Raw genomic sequence first — 20043 nt, 5'->3', positions numbered from 1 at the left:
CTATTTTGATGCCTCAACTAAGTGTTATTCCTATTGAACCTCTAGACTCGTCATCAAGTGTGTCTATCAAATACAATCTGACTTACATAGTATTTCAACTTCAATTTAGCAACGTGCTAATATATATTCTAATTTAATTATGTCATCTTTTAGCTAAGATTAGCAGCAATTGAGAATGGAAAAAAGAGTAGCTCTTAATTAAGCTGGCAGTGGAAGAGCAAAACCAGCAGAAACCGACACATCCATGACCTAAAGAATAGCTTATCACGTGTCTAAAATATTACTCCACCTTTATTTTCCTAATTTAATTTCTGCTTCTAATAAAAATTAAATTTAGGGGGTTTGATAGACACACTTGATGACGAGTTCAGGGGTTCAATAGGAACAACACTTAGTTCAGGTGCCAAAATGAAAAAAAGGACAAGTTTAAGGGGTCGCATATGCATTGAGCCTTAATTTTATGAGTAATCTCTTAGTGCTATTTATTCTTGCTCAAAATGAAATCACACCCCTACGAGTTTTAACACTCCCAAACTCGAGGTGTTTAGGATTTATATGCGAATAACAAAATATTTGAACATGTTAATGGTGTACTGAATGATTTAAGTCTTAGTTAACGCGGTGAGATGGTTAAAAGATTAAAAATGTCCAAAGCCATTAGCCATGCAGTAGTCGTGCTCCGTATGATCATCATCGCATAGCGCTTAGAAAAGATAGATGTTCGATTCGTTAGGGTTGTATTAATTTCAAAGAGATAAAAAGATGTTTAAGTGTGAAGTGATTTTTCGTGACAGTGTAGAGGGAAAATATATATTGTTTCTTATTTTTTTTCCAAAACTATATTTATTTCCCTAAGTTGCCATAAGTTAAGCACTCTTGGTCCAACTGACCGACCATTTAAATCAACGATTAAAACTAAGAGAATTGCCATATGCTTCTGGGAGTTCCATATAAAACTTAAAAGATCAGTTGTGCTCAAGAGAACATAATAGGGATGAAATAAATTTACCCCCAAACTTGAGGACTTGAAAAAAAAAATTAAAAATCTTATCCTTAAACCTCCAATTATTTTCTTCGTTTAATGACCTGACAAATGGATGAGGCCCGCAATATGCCATGATGGGCCTGATTCTCCTTCTACATTGTGGCCCAAAAAATTGTGTGTGTGGCATTATAGCAACATGTAGCCCATTCTAGTTTGCGGCGTTGAAGATTGAAGATAGGGAAAATGACCTGATAATACTACTTAAAAACTCTATATTACAAAATATAAGGATATTTTTTTTTATTTATAAAATATACCAATAAAATCACAAAGTATACCAGATTTGGTTTAATGGGATACCCACGATTTTAGATTTTTTTTAAGGAAAAGAATCTGATTTTAAATGTGGGTTCAATTTTAGGATAGTTATTAGTTACCAATAAACTTCTTCTTCTTTTAAAAAAGATTTTTCTCTCTCTCTCTCTCTCTCCTTCTATGATAGACACCATTTTCAGACCTAAAATTCATCTTCTCTCCTAGAATCAATTTTCAAACTAATATTACAAAGTATTTTTTATTATTGACTTATGTATTAATTGTATATAAAAATTGGTTTGTATCGTTTTGAGATATGTGTGATCATTGTGTGTTTGAAATCTTTGTATATTATATAAATTGTAGTTTTCAAAAATGTTGAAAACTAATATATGTATGAAATGTGTATGGAATCTGCTATATATCATTTAGATATATGTGGTACAATTTGTATGAAATGCGAATAAATTCGATATGAATTAGTCTTAAAAATGTTGAAAACTGATATGTGTATGAAATGTGTATGGAATCTGGTTTGCATCAATCAGAAAACTTATTACACATATATACTTTCTCATAATCTATACATACTTTGATTAGATTTTATACAATTTATATGTACTTTATCATGATGAAAATATACATACAACTTTTATACATATTTCATATATGAAAATTATAACAAATTTATAAAGTTATACATATTGCATACAAAAATTTATACATATTTATTTTCTGGAGTATGAACTTTGTATGAAATCTGGTTTGTACCAATTACAAATTTATTATACATATTTTCTCAAAATTTATACATACTTTGATTATATTTTATACAATTAAATTGTAATCTATCATAATCAAAATACACATACTATTTTTATACATGTTTCATATATAAAAATTATAACGAATTTATACAGTTATACATATTGCATACAAAATTATACATACATGTTTTCTGGTGTATGAACTTTGTATATAAAAAATTACCGACTAGAATAGACTTTTTGAGTAAAAGTTGGAGAAAATTAGGGAACAACATCTCTTAATTTTGAATGGGGAGAGAAAATGGATGAAATAAAAGAACAAAAGTTAGAGAAAATCAGGGAACAATATCTCTTAATTTTTAATGGAGAGAGAAAAGTGAATAAAACAAGGAAAGCAATTTATTTAATGTGTTTTATTTGCTTCTTTTTAATTTACTTAATTCGCATAGATTTTGTAACAAAATTGGTCTTATTCGGATGAGTTGCATTTCGTTTTCCTTTTGTTAGTTTATCAGTCAGGGCCAAATCCTTCTCCCTAAAATTTCCGGATTTTCTTTCCTCGTCTATCGATATATTTTGTAAACTGAAAAGTATCGTCGTGTTCTGTAAATATACCCTCTTACTATGTATATATATGTTTTTTGCCCTTGAAGATATGAAGTTTTGTTTCAATTATTTGGTCAGTCAATCAACCAATAGCAGGAGAAAAGATATTCATATTCTGAAGAATTACGGTTATTTAACTGCTTAAACTAAAAATAGCCGACGAACGTGTATATATATATATATATATATATATATATATATATATATATATATATATAGTGTATAATTTATATATATCAGCTAAAAAATATAAGCAGTAAATCCGACCGTCTATTTATATAAAGATCCCAAATATTAATCGAATTGCATGAAAGAAAAGAGAGGGGAAATTAATTATAGCCCCATCTGCCCCATGATTAGAAAAATGACATAAATCTACCGGCGGGAGATATAATTGACAAAAATGATCCACTTTATTTATTAGCAAGCTCCAACTCAATTTGAGAAAAAGTTGGCAATCTATAACCAAGTACAAGAAGACGAATTAACAGCTTTTTGCGCGGATTATCCTTCATGCGGAGTGGTCTTTATTTTTGCCTCTCAAATCGCTGGTCTTTAATTTTTGCTCCTGTTTTTCGTTTAATAAAATTTTGTAGGCTAAAGTATCCTTATTCCATGGTCTACGAAATCAGAGATTTTGGGTTCGATCCCTAGTAGAGTCGGAAAAAAAATCGCATAGAAACTTTATCTTGTCCGGCATAAATTCTGTAAAAATAAAGTTATCCGGCATAAGTTCTGTAGTCACTAATTCGCAAGGCGTCATAAGTTTTGTCTTGTCCGGCATAAGTTCTGTAGAAATGAAGTAATCCCGAATAACTTAATTCCTATAGAACTTATGCCGGATAAGACAATGAAACTTTGCCTTGCGAAATTAGGTCATATATTAGGATAGACCGAATTTCTTTTTTTTTTGTTTTTTCAATATCAAGATATTTTTGGCCACTTTTGTTGTTATTTAAAGTGCCGAGGACAAAAATTAAAGATCGATTTGAGGGACAAAAATTAAATACCACCCCAAGATAGGGACATTGGTGCGAATGACCTCCTAATTAATTCTAAATTCCTTTTTTAATGAACATTCTTATTCTCGCCAAGCCATCTTTTGTCGTAGAATCCAAAATGCAGCAGGTGATGAACTAAACCTTAACTAATACCCTTCTACAATTTGACCATTTGGGGTTTCTCTAAAATTCAACTAAAATTTCCTATTTAATAGTGAAGTATAAATCTCCCACCTTCGTATATATTTCTGTCACTGCTGTAATTAGTTTGCGGTCAAATCCGGATCACAATATTAGTAACCAATAGCAGTAGGGAGACGTGTGATAACAGTGAGTGGATGGAAAGGGCTTGTCATTAACATCGTCGTCCGTACCCCGTTAAAGATCGTTGAAGTTTGATTCGACATTTTCAATCTGCATAATATGATTTGTTTCGATTGGTTGATATCGAGTTCTTTTAAAAAAAATTAAAGAGTTTGAAGATAAATATTGGAGATATTTGAAGACTATCTGAGATGGATTGAGTTGATTTTTATATTGAAAACTCGATGTTGAAGACGAGCACTTTCGTGTATCCCCCTGTATATCTGTATATATCCCTTTGTATAACCTTGTATCTCTTATATATATATATGTATATCCTGAGAATCTGTCTGTGATATACCCAATATACACATCACAAACATTTTCAACTCTGGATTTTAACTCCAATTTAGTCCTAATCACTTTCAATTCAGTCTTCCTTAAATTTGTCTGTAACCTCGTATATATGTTTCAAACCAATTCCAGCCACACCCACTAAAAACACATATAAAAAGAATTTCTTTTTATATGAGAAAGTATAATCAATCTTGGACAAAAAAAAGTATTGGAAATGCGACTTGTCATTTTTCCCGGGTTTAGAAGATCATCTTTAGAATTTTATGGGTTATTGAGTGAAATTTGAGTTAGAGTTCACTTCATTTTTTTTCCGTCTGTTTTGGAAGAGTTGGCTAACAAATGCTTAGGGTCAGTTTGGAAAGCCATCTGATAATTGGGATTGGTGTAATTACTAGGGTAGTAATTACACAGCCTACTAATTACACAATATAGTAATTGCGATGGTCTGCCTGTTTCTTATAATGTAATTATAAGCGTATTATTTGGTTGTACAAGTGTAATTACATAGTTTAATTAAATTTTAAAAATAAAAATTAGTCATCAAAATTAAAAGTTAATATTTAATTTGACAAATATTTGCCAATTATAAATGATGCTAAATTATATATTTAGGATACATATTATTTCTTGAAAATATATTAATTAATAATCATATATTTGTAACTAATATTGTAAAAAAATAGTTGATATATATTTTTCATATTAATAATATTTTAGTATAATTAATTATAAAAACTGAAAACATACATTTTGTAAAAAATTCATGGACATGTTTGAGAAAAAAATTACTTAATATTTCTAAATATGTTTGACTAAAACATTTCTATCTATTCTAATTGGAAAAATGAACGACTTGGAACCCAAAATTTAACAAAAATTCAAATTCTATAATTTTTTAAAAACATAATACTCTTATGTCAAATTCCAACATAACATAAAATAAGTTCCAACAAAAGGCTTAATGCATATGCAGCCCCCTAAACTTGTCGTTTTTTTTTTTTTCATTTTGACACCTCAACTAAGTGTTGTTCCTATTGAACCCCTAAACTTGGCCTCAAGTGTGTCTATCAAACACAATCCAACTTACATAGTAACAATATGGTGAGTTTCATTTTTTGTAGCCATGGGCGTGAATGTCAATCGTATCCTACGTGAAAAATTCAACCAATTAAAACACCCCACTCATTTTAATTATACAGATTAGATAAGAAGAAGTGTGCTACTGTGTCATACAAGTGAAGAAGCACCATTTAAACCAATCAAATAACAAAACTGGAAAATAAGAAATCAAAATTGGAAACTAAAACTAAAAATAAGAAACCAAAATTGGAAAATAAGAAGTCAAAAATATTAAGCAACCTCAGATCCTATTTTGTTATTCCAGAATCCCAAAAAAGATTCAAAATAACTCTCAAAAGGCTAGTCTTCAATTCTTGGTTGGCCGAACTGCTTGGTTCTTGAAAAAAGGCCGTTATACACATATTTAATGATGTGTATAATTAAAATGGATGGGGTGTTTTAATTGGTTAAATTTTTCACGTAGGATGAGATTGGCATTCACGCGCAAGACTAAAGAAAATGAAACTCACCATAAATGTTATAATGTAAGTCGGATTATGTTTGATAGACACACTAGAGGTCGAGTTCAAGGGTTCAATAGGAACAACACTTTGTTGAAGTGCCAAAATGAAAAAAAGGGACAAGTTTAGGGGGATGCATATGCATTAAGCCTACATAAGTCTACAACCTCATTCAACTACGAAATTATACTTTGATGACATCACTCGTTAAATGCAAGTTTGTTAACGACTCATTTTTCTAATATTACGAGGTGCAGTTTCAAAAACTATAATAACGCAGTTACGCTAAATAAATGGAAAAAAAAAACTACGAGCAATTATATGAAATCACAAGAAGTAAAGGTCGGAAAAAGAGAAGAAAGAAAATGAAACCTAAATATGTAAGAAAATAAATTAAAAATAAAAACAATTCATAAAGTAAAAACAAAAAATAAATTTAAAATAAATTTAAAGAAAAGAAATAAAAAAATTGAAATAAATTTAAAAGAGGAAATTAATATATAAAAAAACAAATTTCCATGTAATTACATGGTGTAATTAAACACAATTCTCAACCCTCCCCCCTCCCTCCCCCGGAGAATTGGAGAGTGTAATTACACTCGATTCTCCTCTAACTTGATAATTACCTGACCAAACAAATATGTCATGTTGTGTAATTACATCAAATTACACCCAATTCCCATTCCCTTTTGGCTTTCCAAACAGGCTCTTATTGTTTTGACTTATTGTTGTCACGCCTAATTCTTAGCTAATTTGGTGTCATTAATTGCTGTGACTTGTATTTTGCGTCTTTTTTGAAAAGCAGATCAATATTTGACTAATGTTTATGTACCTTTTACTCACTTTACCTTTTACTTACTAGTGTCGAAGAATGAAGAGAAACGTAGAAAATAGAGTAGAAGGTCATTAATAGAATTTTTAAATTATACTCTAATCTATGAAGTACAATATTCAATCATCACCAAAATATTCGCATCTCCTTCTTCATATTTCATTACTTGGTCTTCCAATCCAAAAAGAAAGTAAAGTGAAAACAAAGATGCGTAGCGGTCATTTTCAATAGAGGATTCGTACACTAATTATTGGTATCATTTTCTGTGTACAATTGTCAACTTTATACCCCATTAAAAGAGAAGGCAAATTGTGGACAACCATCAATTAAAGCCGTGGGGTACTGTTAAACAAGATTATATCAAACTTTTAAATACTAAATTGATTTTTTAAAATTTATAGTGGTAAACGTATTATAATATTTATGTGGTTATAATTTTTTTAATTAATTATTAAGTATAAAAATATATCATTTTCTTTAGTATGGAATAATTAGAAAATAGTGTCACATAAATTGAAAAAAAGTAATAGTACTTAAAGAAGCAATCAAGTTCAGTGAGGAGGAAAATATTTTTTAATCTATTAGTGACTAGTTGCTATCCACCTCGCAAGCATTGTCCTTCTTCCACACGTGATATGAATATTTTCGTACATGTTGAAAGAATATACTACTATACTATCAATATGCATGCAAGTGAATAAATTGTGAGGATTAAATTCCGTTCTTTTATTTGATATATTTTGTCAACTTTTTAACCTTTGGCTTTCTAATCTTAAATTATTATATCAAATTTTCTAATAAGTGGAATGAAATTCTATACCTTTTTTTTTGTCGACGAATAAAATAATCTACTTTCAACATTTGTTTAGGTGAAAGAAACACAGTACTTAAAAAAGGGTAACACTGATACTACAAATTTAGCAAAAATAACGTAAGCAGTGACGAATTGAGCAGTGTGCATTCGAGAGACATTGTTTTTATTTGTACCAGCTCGAAATTTTTTAATATATGCCTCACACAACTGACATTAGTTGTATGAGACTCTTTTCTATAAGACAAAAAATAAATTTTTCTACCAACTCCACTAAAGTACTATTCAGAATCTAGATGTTGTGATTTTTAATTTTGACAAGGACAAAAGCAATAATTGTCCTTGTCAAATTAAAGCCAATTATGCAATATTCATTTGCGCAAGCTTAGTGTGCACTAAATATTATTATATAAGAATGAAGAAAAACAAAAGTTAAGAGCTAACACAACAAACAAAAAAAAAAGGTAATTTACGGAGGTTAAAAGTTGCAATTCGCGGAGGTTTTAGCCTCTTCTAGCAACTACAACAACATACCCAGTAGAATCCACACTGTGGGGTCTGGGGAGGGTAGAGTGTACGCAGACCTTACCCCCACCTTGAAATGTAGGGAGATTGTTTCCGAAAGACCCTCGGCTCAAGAGAGAACAAGACAAAAAGGTCAGATAAGGAAAAACATATCAAAACAATATGAAAACGAGAAATAACAAAAGCGAGAAAGTCATGATAAAACAATCTGAAAAGAAATGAGCAGTAACTACCATAGATAAATAAAATAATCGAAGTACAAGACCCAACAAATATAATCAGAAATCAAATGGCAATAAACGAATGAACAAAATTACAACTACTAGGACGAAAGAATAAGCGAGACTACCTCCTTGCCTTCTATCCTAATCTGAGTCCTCCACAACCTTTTATCTAAGATCATGTCCTCGGTAAGCTGAAACTGCGTCATGCCCTCTTTTAGCAACTAGTGGAAGCTAAAACCTCCGGAAATTGCAACTTTCAACCTCCGCAAATTACCCATTATTTTGTAGTCTAAAGACAATAAAATTATTACGAGTCAATAGACAAAAGGTTCTGTAGCTAGCTGTTGTTATGCGTCTGTACCTGAATGATTACCATACATCCACGTCTTTTTTTCCCGTGTGTTAGTTGTTGATTTATGTCCAAGAAGTTGGAATTCATTTTCAATCAAAATCCCACTTCCTTGTAGAGAAAGCATCATTGTCTTTCTTGAAGTGTCTTTATTCATTTGGAAAGAATCTGAGGCGAGGTTGAAAGAAACTTTGTGGAAGTCGTTGTATATATATTTGTCTATGAATTTTATTTCTTAGAAAAGATGATAGTTGAAAATTTGTGACTTGTGAGTAAAAGCTGTTAGATAGCTTGTAATACAGGAGGTCTTAATTAATTGAATAGATCTGTTCGTGAAAGGACATGACTATTCTAAAAAGTAATCTTTCAAATTCTATTAATAGAAGGACACTCTTAGAGTAGCATATTGAAAAATCTGCATGTATAAACATGGGTTTTGTTGTATTCTAAAAGAAATTGTTTGTATTTTTCCCAATTTCTATACGGATAGTATCTCTTTAAGGAAAGTCGATTCTTCCTCGCCTCAAAGCAATTTCTTCTTCAATTATATTTACCTACTTTTCTAACAAAAGCTTAAGATTTGAAACTGAAAAAAAGGTTGTAGAAGAAAGTGTGCTTGGACATAAAGTTCACTTGAAAATAAAAGCGTGTGAAGTCGAAGCATTGTGAGTGAAAACTAATATTTCACTTGAATGCACATGTAAAATCAGTATTTCAATTCTATATATTTCACTCAAAGTTCAAATGTTAAATTAAGTCAATAGTTATAAATAGTTACCAACACTAACCCGTAAATATGAAAAGAAAAAAATACTACTCGTAGTATTATAATGACTGAAACAAAGTTTTTGGTCAAACTCAAACATGAACCTCAGTGAGGTATTACTATCCAATCATTTCAATTTTCTCTTGCACGACAAAGCGAGAAAATTCAAAAGGGTGCTGCTATTTGGCACAACTCAAAACGGCACAATTTAGCACAACTCGATTAAAAAGTTTGTTATACCCTTAATGAAGAATTGGCTCCATATTTCCCTCCAAGACAAAGCATTTATTACACTTTGCATGCCTCATCTTTTTATTCTTCCAACACTTAGAGATAATAAATCGATATTTTATAAATATTTTTTTATTTTTCCCTCTAAAATGTTTATACATATAGATATACACCTAATTTAGTTATACAGTCAACCTATTTATACGGTCTACAATACAAACTACATGTTAATGTGCACTATAAATATCTTATAAACAATAGAAGAAAAAAACTAAATTAAATAGAAAACTTGTCTACTTCTTGACGAAATTTTATTTATTTTATAAGAAAAAATGATTGAATTGAATCAAAACTTAGTAAAAACTTTTACTCAATTTGATATAATATATTTACCTATATTGAAATAATTTAATGTTTTAATTAAAGTCAATCATAATGTTGACTGCTTGTTTCATATATTGTTTGCGATTTTTAAAAAATTGATTAAAATAAATAATAACTTGTTAATTGTTCCTCAATCATATATAATACTTATCTGTATTTTTTTTCTAAATTAAATATTCCATTCAAAGTCAAACATAATGTTGACTACTTGTTCCATCAGCCGTTTTTGTAAAAGAAAACTGATTGAAGTAAATCAGAACTTGTTAATTGTTACTCAATTATATTTAATACCTAGCTAATTGAGATAATTCAATGTTTAAATTAATGTCAATCATAGTATTGACTACTTGTTACATCTATATTTTGTTTTTAAAAATAAAGGTTGAATTAAATCAAAATTTAGCAAACATTTTACTCTATCATGTATTCATGTATAATACTTAGGTAAATTGAAAGCAATTCAATTCAATTAAAATCGACCATAGTGTTGACTGCTTGGTACATCTACTGTATATTTTAGATTGATTGAATTAGATTTGAACATGCTTATTGTTACTCAATTGTATCCAATACTTAGTTAAATTGAGATAATTCAATATTGCAATTAAAATCAACCATAGTGTTGACTACTTTTTATATACATTTTATCTTGAATTGAATCAAAACTTAGCAAAAATTGTACTCAATCTTACATAATACTTAGCTAAATTGAAGCAATTCGATATTTCAATTAAAGTCAATCATAGTGTTGACTACTTGTTATCCACACTTTAAAAAAAAAATGATTGAATTAAATCTAAACTCACTAATTGCTACTCAACTCTATCTAGTATTTAGTTAAATTGAGATAATTAATTGTTTCAACTGAAATCAACCATATAGTCGACTTTTCGCATATATTTTATTTATAATTGAATCAAAACTTGCCAAACATTTTGTAGGGATCTAGTAGCTCAGTTGGTTGGCTACCTGAACTTTCACCTTATTGGTGAGGGTTTGAATCCCCACATTGTAATCCCCTCTGTTGACAGCTAATTTTTGACCTCCCGAAATCTATTTTAAGTGCTCGGAGTCCTTGAACAATAAATAAAATCAGTTGCGCACCTCAAAGGGGTCTAGATAATTTTTATGAAATTATTTGGGATAATATTTCACCCTTTTGAGTTGATAAAGAAACATCTGAGGTATTTTAAATTTTGTGGAAATTGATTTTGAAGAAAATTTTATTGTAATTAATTGAAGGGGCAAGAAAATCCCTTTTGGATAATTATTTGTTTAGTTAATTAAATCAGGAAAATTAGATTAATGAGTAATTTTATTCCAGATTTATTGTCCAGGGCATTTTGAGTAATTAAAAGGAATGACCATTTTACCCTTTAAATCCGGATTTTGTGTGCGTTTGCGTAGTCGATTAATTTTCTTAACTCAACAGTCGGTATCTGCAAAATGATTTTTACTTTATTTTAGGGGTTGGATTCTTAAATTATTTAAGTCCTAATGGACTAACAATTAGTTTTTCATTTTTATTTTATGTACTAGTCTATTTTTCCCCCCAACCCTCTATATATAGGTATGTATATACACCATGTATATATCAATATACATGGTGTGATATATATATATATATATATATATATATATATATGCTCGGACCAGGCCCAGTCCAAAAGGACCAGACCCTGTCCATTTAGCAGCTAAGGGGGGGGGGGGGGGGGGGGGGGGGGGAGTCTTATACTCCTCCCCATTCATTTTATTTTTGCCCTAAGGGCCTATGTGCAAAGGAGGGAAGAGGGAGGCGGCTAGGGGCAACCCTAGCGCCGCCTCCCTGTACACCATCACCACCTACCCACCACTGTTTCTCGGTCACGTCTTATCGATTTTGGAAGCATGTAAAGCGGAGGAGAGGACGAAGCATTAAAAGCTTCGTCCTTCTCTCACCAAGAGACAGCCAAACTGGCCTTAAAGGTATACCCACCCCCCATGTTATATATTTGGTTAGGATTGAAGTGTTTTAAACCTTTGATTTCGTTTTGCTTCAGATCTGAGCCGTTAATTTAAGCTTGTGAGTGAGACTTGCATAAAACTTGCAAGACCCACATTGATTGGTTGTAATTTCAGAGCATTTCTGGGGTTTTTATAAATAGAAACCCCCATTCACGAAAGAAAGAGAGTCGGAATATTAAGAAAATATTAGGGATTTGAAATATTAGTCCTTAAAAAGTTATTTTTATCAAAAGATTTAAGGTTTCTTCGATTTGTTCGAAAACCTAGTTTCTAAAATTTGTTGTTCTTTGTTATTCTTGGCATTTCTAGGCTTGAGTTTGGAGGAGGTGACATCCAAGTTCGATTTTGGTCTAGGCCGTGCCAACAAAAGGTAGTACTCATTCTTGTTGTTCCCTTGTTTTAATTTCAGTCTTTTAATACTTGTTTTAGTTATGTCCCAGAGTTTTTATGGTTTTTGCTAGTTAACTGTGATTATACGGTGGTTTATTTATGTTGAGAGGTTAGTATTTAATTATTTGGTAATGTTGTTAATTAATTTCAATTTTGTGTTCTTCAGTTTGGCCCAGTTTGACCTAGGTATTGGTAGAACCTGTTTGAATCTAGACTATTGTGTTCCCTAGATTTGTTCTTATTTTCCCTTTATAGATAAATGGATTTGATGAAGAAATAAATCAGTTTAAGCACATTTGCCTTTTTGAATTAGTGCACATAGGACTTGTGTTAAGCTTAGCTAAGACAGTAGTTTAATGGAGTTCTTCTATTGATATTTGTTTAGTCTTGTCTGTTCTACTTGACTGAGGTTTAGATTAGAGATAGGTTCATGTTTTAACTTTGAGATATCCACAGTTTTTATTTTCAGTGTTTAGACTTAATGGTTAATGGCTAGAGTAGTTGTGGTTACAGTCTATTCTGTCTAAGTGATTAATCCCTAGAACTGATTCTTTGTTAATTAGCCTAGTCTGAATTCATATGTGCCAAGCTTTAGTCAATTTGATTACTAATCTGTGATGATACTAAGTTTCTTCACTTGATCTATGTGAGGTTGGTTTTGGCTAAGTTGAGATTGGTTTTGTCCGATACAGGGGTTGTCCCTTTTTCTTTCTTTCAAACTGTATTTAAACTTATCTGTTTCCTTTTCCTTTGAGTTTGTCTGTTCATGATGGGGTTCTGGTCCCTCCCTCTTGAACCTGTTTGATCATATTGAGTGGATCTTTGGAATTTACTCAATGTAAGCTTGTAATTGGAACTGGTTAGATGTACTTCTAATTAACAAACACTTCCTCTGTTTTCTTTGTTGCCTGATAACTACTACTTTTCCTAAAATAACTTACTTAGAGTTCAGTTAAGTGTATGTGATTCATTCCTGACTTGTTTGGATTCTTCTAAGTGGCCTGGAATGTTTGCTTATAAGAAAAGACTGTTTTCATGTAAATTTACTCCACCTATATATAGGTTAAGATAAACTGAGGAAGGGTTTGAAAACATGGACTGAACTTTATTTGGCATCTGTTTTACCTATTTGATTGAACTACTCTTTTGGCCAAGGGGTGAAGGGTCAAACTGTTTCTTGAATAATTTTTACCAAGTGTTGAAGAGTTTTGCAAAGTTAGTATAAGTTTGGGTCCTTAGTCTTTTCATTTGTCCAGACCAGTAGTGTAAAGTGGTGGTTGACCTTAAAAGAGGAAGATCTTTGTTCATATGTGTTGTGATCACTTAAGGCAAGTATTTTTCTTAAAAGATCAAGTTATGTGTGTGACCTGGGCTACTGCTTTAAGGATTGTCTTGCTTGTACCCCCTAGTTTGTCTGAATTTGATGAAGTTTCTCATTTGGCACAGTTACTTAGTCTATTGTAAATCTGTAAGCAACTTAGAGTTAAGTGAGGTCTTATGTCTCTTTGCCTTGTTCTCCTTGCGTGGTCATCTAGCTAATGAAATACTAGGAATTAAGAGAATTGGTTTTGTGTCATGACTGTTCCACAGTCTATTCTTGTCCTTTCCATTTTGTCCTTCCATTTTTAGTCTGTACTTATAACATGATCAGGTTTTTGAGTCAAAAGTTTTTTATCAAGTTTGAAGATCATAAGAATCAGTTCTAGACATTTGCTTTGTCATTGAACTTTCAAAAGAATTTGCTTCTTTGAACTTATGTTTGGTTTACAGACCCTCTTGTGATGTCTGTGTTCATTGAACCTACATGTGGATGGATCTCAAGTTACAAACTGTATTTTCTTCAAAACCTCCTTTCCTGTAAACTTTTAATAAAAAATAAATAAGTCTTCAAGTGTCCTAGGCTTAACATAGACCATGAGTTCTCCTTTTGTCTAAAAACCTGCAAGTCTTGCGGCTTGTGATTTGGTTCAAGTTGGTTTTGTGTCATGAAAGTCTTGTGTCCTTTCTTTATTCTTGTTTGATCTTACTGTGTGATCAACTAGCCGATTAAGCTAAGGTCTCCAGATGATTTATCTTGTTTGGAATTTGATGAAGTCCCATGGATGTGTTTGTGTGTGCATTTTAGACTTGGAAGCCATTTGGCCTCAGAAAATGAAGCATTAGTCCTTATATTTCCTGGAAACGCAACTATGTGCTTTGACCTGGGCCTTCTCCTACTATGCTTGTCCTCATTCTGAAACTTCTGTGTGTTACATGGATTTACATTTTCAAACTGGGAGTTCTCTTTCTTGTTTGACTTCTTTTGTCTTCAAAAATCCTTTTCAAATTGTCTTGTGGCCTCTATGTTCACTTGGTGTTGCAATTTGTCTTCCTTGTGGTTTGATTCTGATAAACAAAAGGTGTGCTCTTTCTTCTAAATTCTGGTGTGATAAAAAATAAGAGTCTCTCCCTATGTTTTTTTTTTTTTTTTTGGTTCAGTTTATAGATGTTAGGGATGATTAGTTTATTCCCACCTATTGTGTGCCTATGAAAATGCTTGTTCCCAGTATTTGCATTTGGATTTGATGTCAAAGGTCTCTGAAACCTGAACCTAGTCCTCATGAACCAGTTAGTTTGCTACTGTAGATGTCTGCCTAGTCTGAGTGCTATGTGATCCTTACTTTGCTCTTTCCTCTCTTAAGGGTTCTTTGGTCTAAAGAGTCTATAGGTTTCTGAGCCTTGCTCGGTTTGAAATTTGGTCTGAAATATTGGTTGGATCCCCACTTGTCCATGACTGTGTTGTGTTGTTTCTTTGCTGATATCTTGTCTTAGCCCCTCCCATGGCATAGAGTTAGAACCAAGCTGTTATGAGTTATTTGAATGTCCCCAGCTTTGTGTCTTACTCACCCTATACCTATGTGACATTGCCATTAACACTTTCCCATTTTACATCTGTGGAGTGAAACCTTTCTTTATAATCATGCTTTGATTTTGTATGGGCTGCTGCATCTGTGTGTGTGATTCGTGGCCCCAGGACTTACATCTATTTCTGCCTGCTAGCTTCCCTTGTGGCCTTGCCTCTGTCCTCCTTCATCTCTAGTGTCATAAGCTGCCTACCCACACCACCCTGTGCTATTGTTTTCCTGTGTTTTTTGCAAGACATTCCTGTTTCCTTTTTGACTTGCCTCTTTTTGTGTGTTTCTCTCTTCTTTTGCTTCTCTTTTGGTTGAAAAAACCTTGTATGCTTGCTTATGTGTGACCACATAACCTCCAAGGTGTTCCATTTTGCCCAACATTGTTTCCTACATTTTATCATGCACACTTCTCTCCATTTTAGTCTGCATACTGGATGCCAGCTTAAGTTTAGTCATGTTAAGTTTTAAATGTTTGAGGTTGGTTGTCACCTGCTAAACATGAGGTGCTTATATAAGTATTTTGAGGGTGGTTGTCATCTGGCTGGACTGTTTGAGCCTACAAGTATTTGGGTTTGTTGTATTTACCCTTGGCAGCTGCTTGTTTCCTTCCCTTGTGTCTTTGTTTACAAATGCTGGTGCTGCTTGCTTTTGCCCTTTCAAAAGAAGTTGAATTTGATTAGTCAAGTGCCATTTTGTGATATCCAGTTTCTCTAGGAGGATTGTTTCAGTGTATATACTTGTATAGTGTCCATAACCATTCGTTGAAGCTACTAGCATATTAATTGTGTATCCATAGCATTTTGGTTTTGTTCTCTCTCTGTCCACTCTCAATAAGGCCCAAATGAATCTAAGGCCAAGTGTGCTAATTCGGGGTTGTCTTAATCTCTCGGTGTTAGCCATGCCTGGGGTTCTTCGAAACCCTTTGGAACTTGTGCGACATCGGGTATACGGGATCCAGACCTAGTCCTCATGCCACGTCTAAGTCTTAGGATAATTTGAGCTTTGTTACAGTAGGCAAAGGGGTAAGTGTGGAACAAGTGTGGGTTGCCTTGTATATATATGTATATGTGTGTATGCTTTATCTTATACACGTGTGTGTGTTTATAATTTTAGTTATTTACCCTAGTGATAAATTCAGCGATTATAAACTAACCGGTGTTTTTCTTTCTTCCCCTCCCCCCCCCTCCTCCTATCACGCGACCACTCGGGTCACAATGCATGAAATCACCCCGTTGGACCTTAGTAGGAATACTATTTCAAAATAAAGTCCGGAAAGACAAAGGGAAGATAGCAACGCGCGCAGAAGGCCCAGCCATACGTGAAAATGACCAACTAGGGGCTTAGTATGCCCCTAGTCTAAACTTAGTCTCTTTATATTTGGTTAACTTATTTCCAACTTGATGCACTTGTAAAAATGTGTATTCAAACTCATATTATGGTGAAAAATTCTTATGATTGGAATTAGACGTCTTAGGACAACGGTTCTTGTGCCGTTTAGTCGACTTTAGGTCCCCGAACGCATTTTCAAAAACCACGGACTCGAATATAGCGTTTTTAAATGGCTAAGTATGTAAATGGCATCACTCAAAACTGGTTTTAAGTATAAATTAAGGATAAAGTTCTTTTTTCTAAACCCGAAACAAGGATATCAGCATTAAACAAGAGGATTTCAAGAAACAAAGTTTCTAACTCAGTCAAATGCGAACTGGCTTTTCTTTCAAATCAAATCAGTATTTTTGGATAAAATAGAAGATGACTTCTAAATATTTAAAAAAAATTCCTTTTGCATAAATGATAATATTCTCTTTTTGGCAAAAAACGCACCAAACAGATTTGGATAAAAGCAGATTTTCAAGTTACAACATTTGTTTCGAAAGAGTTTAAAACAAATAAAGGGATTTTTACTTATGATACTGTTTTGGCTCAAAATGGGCCTAACTTAATGCATATTTTAGGCGAGACACACTCGTTCAAATATAAAATGCCTTTATAAACGATTAAAGAACCTACGCGTAATATAAAGTTCCGGATAAAGACTGAAACGTACCAATACGAGTCAACCCAAACCCCGGTGTCTGAGTATAAAATAACTTATAAACAACGTTTACTTCACAACTTATACTTATTCCTTATACATAAAAGGAAGCGATTTATACTCGGATAATAAATCCGAAATTACGATACCTCTATAAATAAAGGGGATATATTTTCCCAAACTATATAATACGCATGACGGCTCTTTTTAAGGGAAAATAAACACGAAATAGGCAGTTTAAACAAAAACTCATACACTGGAATTCGAAGGTCAATCGTAAAGTACGGATCCTTAATACTGGGGTGCCTAACACATTCCCGAGGGGATCATCAGAACCCTTACCTAGAACTCTGGATTACAAAGGTTTTTTCACGGTATTTGAATAAACCCTTCAAAACTGGTTTTCCTAATTTCCTAAATATTAGGTGGCGACTCTTTTTCAAAACAAGTCCGAAAGAGCATCAACGAGTTTGTAGTAGTCTTTTTGCGCCCTAAACCCGCGCGAAAAAGCGAACCGTTACACCTTCCCCATTTCCCCTTCCCCTACCCCCTATGTAATTAAAAAAAAAAAAAACTTACCAAACATTTTACTCAATATTTTATATTAATACTTAGCTAAATTGAAGGAATTCAATGTTTCAATTAAAGTCAACTATGGTGTTGATTACTTGTTACATTCACTATTTTTGTTTAATTTGATTGGATTAGATCTAAACTTGATAATTATTACTCAATTCTATCTAATACATAGCTAACTGAGATAATTCAATGTTTCAATTAAAATCAACCATAGTATTGACTACTTGTTACATCTTTTAAAAAAAAATGATTAAATAAATCAAAAGTTGCTAATTGTTACTCAATCATATATAATACTTAGCTAAATTAAAGAAATTTAATTAAATTTAATTAAAGTCAATCATAATGTTGACTACTTATTACATCCACTATTTTAAAAAAAAAATTGATTGAATTAGATCTAAACTTATTAATTGTTACCAATTCTATCTTATACCTAGCTAAATTGAGATAATTCAATGTTTCAATTAAAGTAACCATTAGTGTTGACTACTTGTTACATCCACATTTTTTTTAATTGATGAAATTGAATCAATAGTTATCAATTTGTTTTACTCAATCTTATATAAGTAATACTTAGTTAAATTGAACCATTTCAATATTTCAATTAAAGTCAACCATAATGTTGAGTTGTCACATCTATTATTTTTTTAAAAATTGATTGACTTAAATTAAAATTTGTTAATTGTTACTCAATTATATCTAATGTTTAGCTAAATTGAGTTAATTTAATGTTTAAATTAAAGTCAATCATAATGGAATAAATGAAAAAATAAAAGAGGGTAAATGAATGTTGGTCATCCATGTAAAATATGAACTCAGTTTCATCATAATCTTTTAAAAAAAAAAAACCATAAAAAGAAATAAAAGAAAAATATAAGCTTCTCCCGTCTCTGTGATGACTAATGAAAAAAATGAAGAATTTATATACATGTTAGTATATACTTTTATAAATCTTTATTAATAATTTTATTTCTATTTTTACTAGAATATTTTTTTATGTAACCACATGCATTGCCTTATATCAAAGAGTACAGAGGTATATAGATCCGAGGAATTGGAAGAAGATATGCTTTCCAAAGAAGATATTTTTGAATAGTATTTTTTCAAAAAACAGGCATGCAATTGTCTATACTGTATAAGAAAAAAAGTAGGTTGTATAATAAGTTCTACTTTTTTTCTTACTATAGATAATTGGTCATCATCTATTTGATGACCAATAAAACAAAAAAAAAATAGGAATATACGTATATATATATATATATATATATATATATATATATATATATATATATATATATATATATATATATATATATATATATATAAGTTGTATACTAGGTTCTACTTTTTTTTTACTATAGGTAATTGGTTAACACCTATTTGATGACCAATAAAACAACAAGGAATAAATAAATAAATAGAAAATCGGAATATATGTAATAATGATCTTGGGTGAAGAGATTCAAATTTGAATGAATTTGAAATTTGCTTCTAAAATTTTCAGAAAGGACATAAACGTAATAGACAAAGACGGCATTTGTGCAATTTGTGCCAAAATCCCACTTGAATTTACATTAATACCCCTAAAAAGGTGGAGTTGTGCCAAGTTGTGCCATTTATGGTTATGCCAAATATATTTTTCCAATTCAAAAACGTATGTAGATAGTTGAGCAAATTCTCCGATTCACATTGTCTTAAATTCCCTAAGCAACCAAGATTATTTTTTTGGGTTTCCAACTTGTGTTCGATAACCGCTTTGGGATCCGATAATCTGGATTTGCATTGGAAAGTTATAATTTAGAGTAAATTGTCCCCTATTAAATGAGATTTTATTCTCAAAATTTGATCTCGAAACTTTTAGTTTAGGATTCACAGATACTTATCGCCCCACCACAACTTGGGTAAGCAACCAAGATTTGTAAAAGCACCATTCACCAGAATCATTTAGTGTCCGTTTGGAAAGCCACCTTCTAAGTGGACTTGTAATTGCTAGGGTAGTAATTACACAGCCCAGTAGTTACGCAACATAGTAATTACGACAGTCTGTTTGTTTGTCATAACGTAATTACAGTGTAATTACAAGCGTATGGTTGGTTGCACAT

The sequence above is a fragment of the Lycium barbarum genome, chromosome 9 (genome assembly GCF_019175385.1).
Source record: "Lycium barbarum isolate Lr01 chromosome 9, ASM1917538v2, whole genome shotgun sequence".
In the NCBI taxonomy this organism is placed as follows: Eukaryota; Viridiplantae; Streptophyta; class Magnoliopsida; order Solanales; family Solanaceae; genus Lycium; species Lycium barbarum.
The sequence above is the reverse complement of the archived record's forward strand: the minus strand, read 5'-3'. Positions refer to the sequence as shown.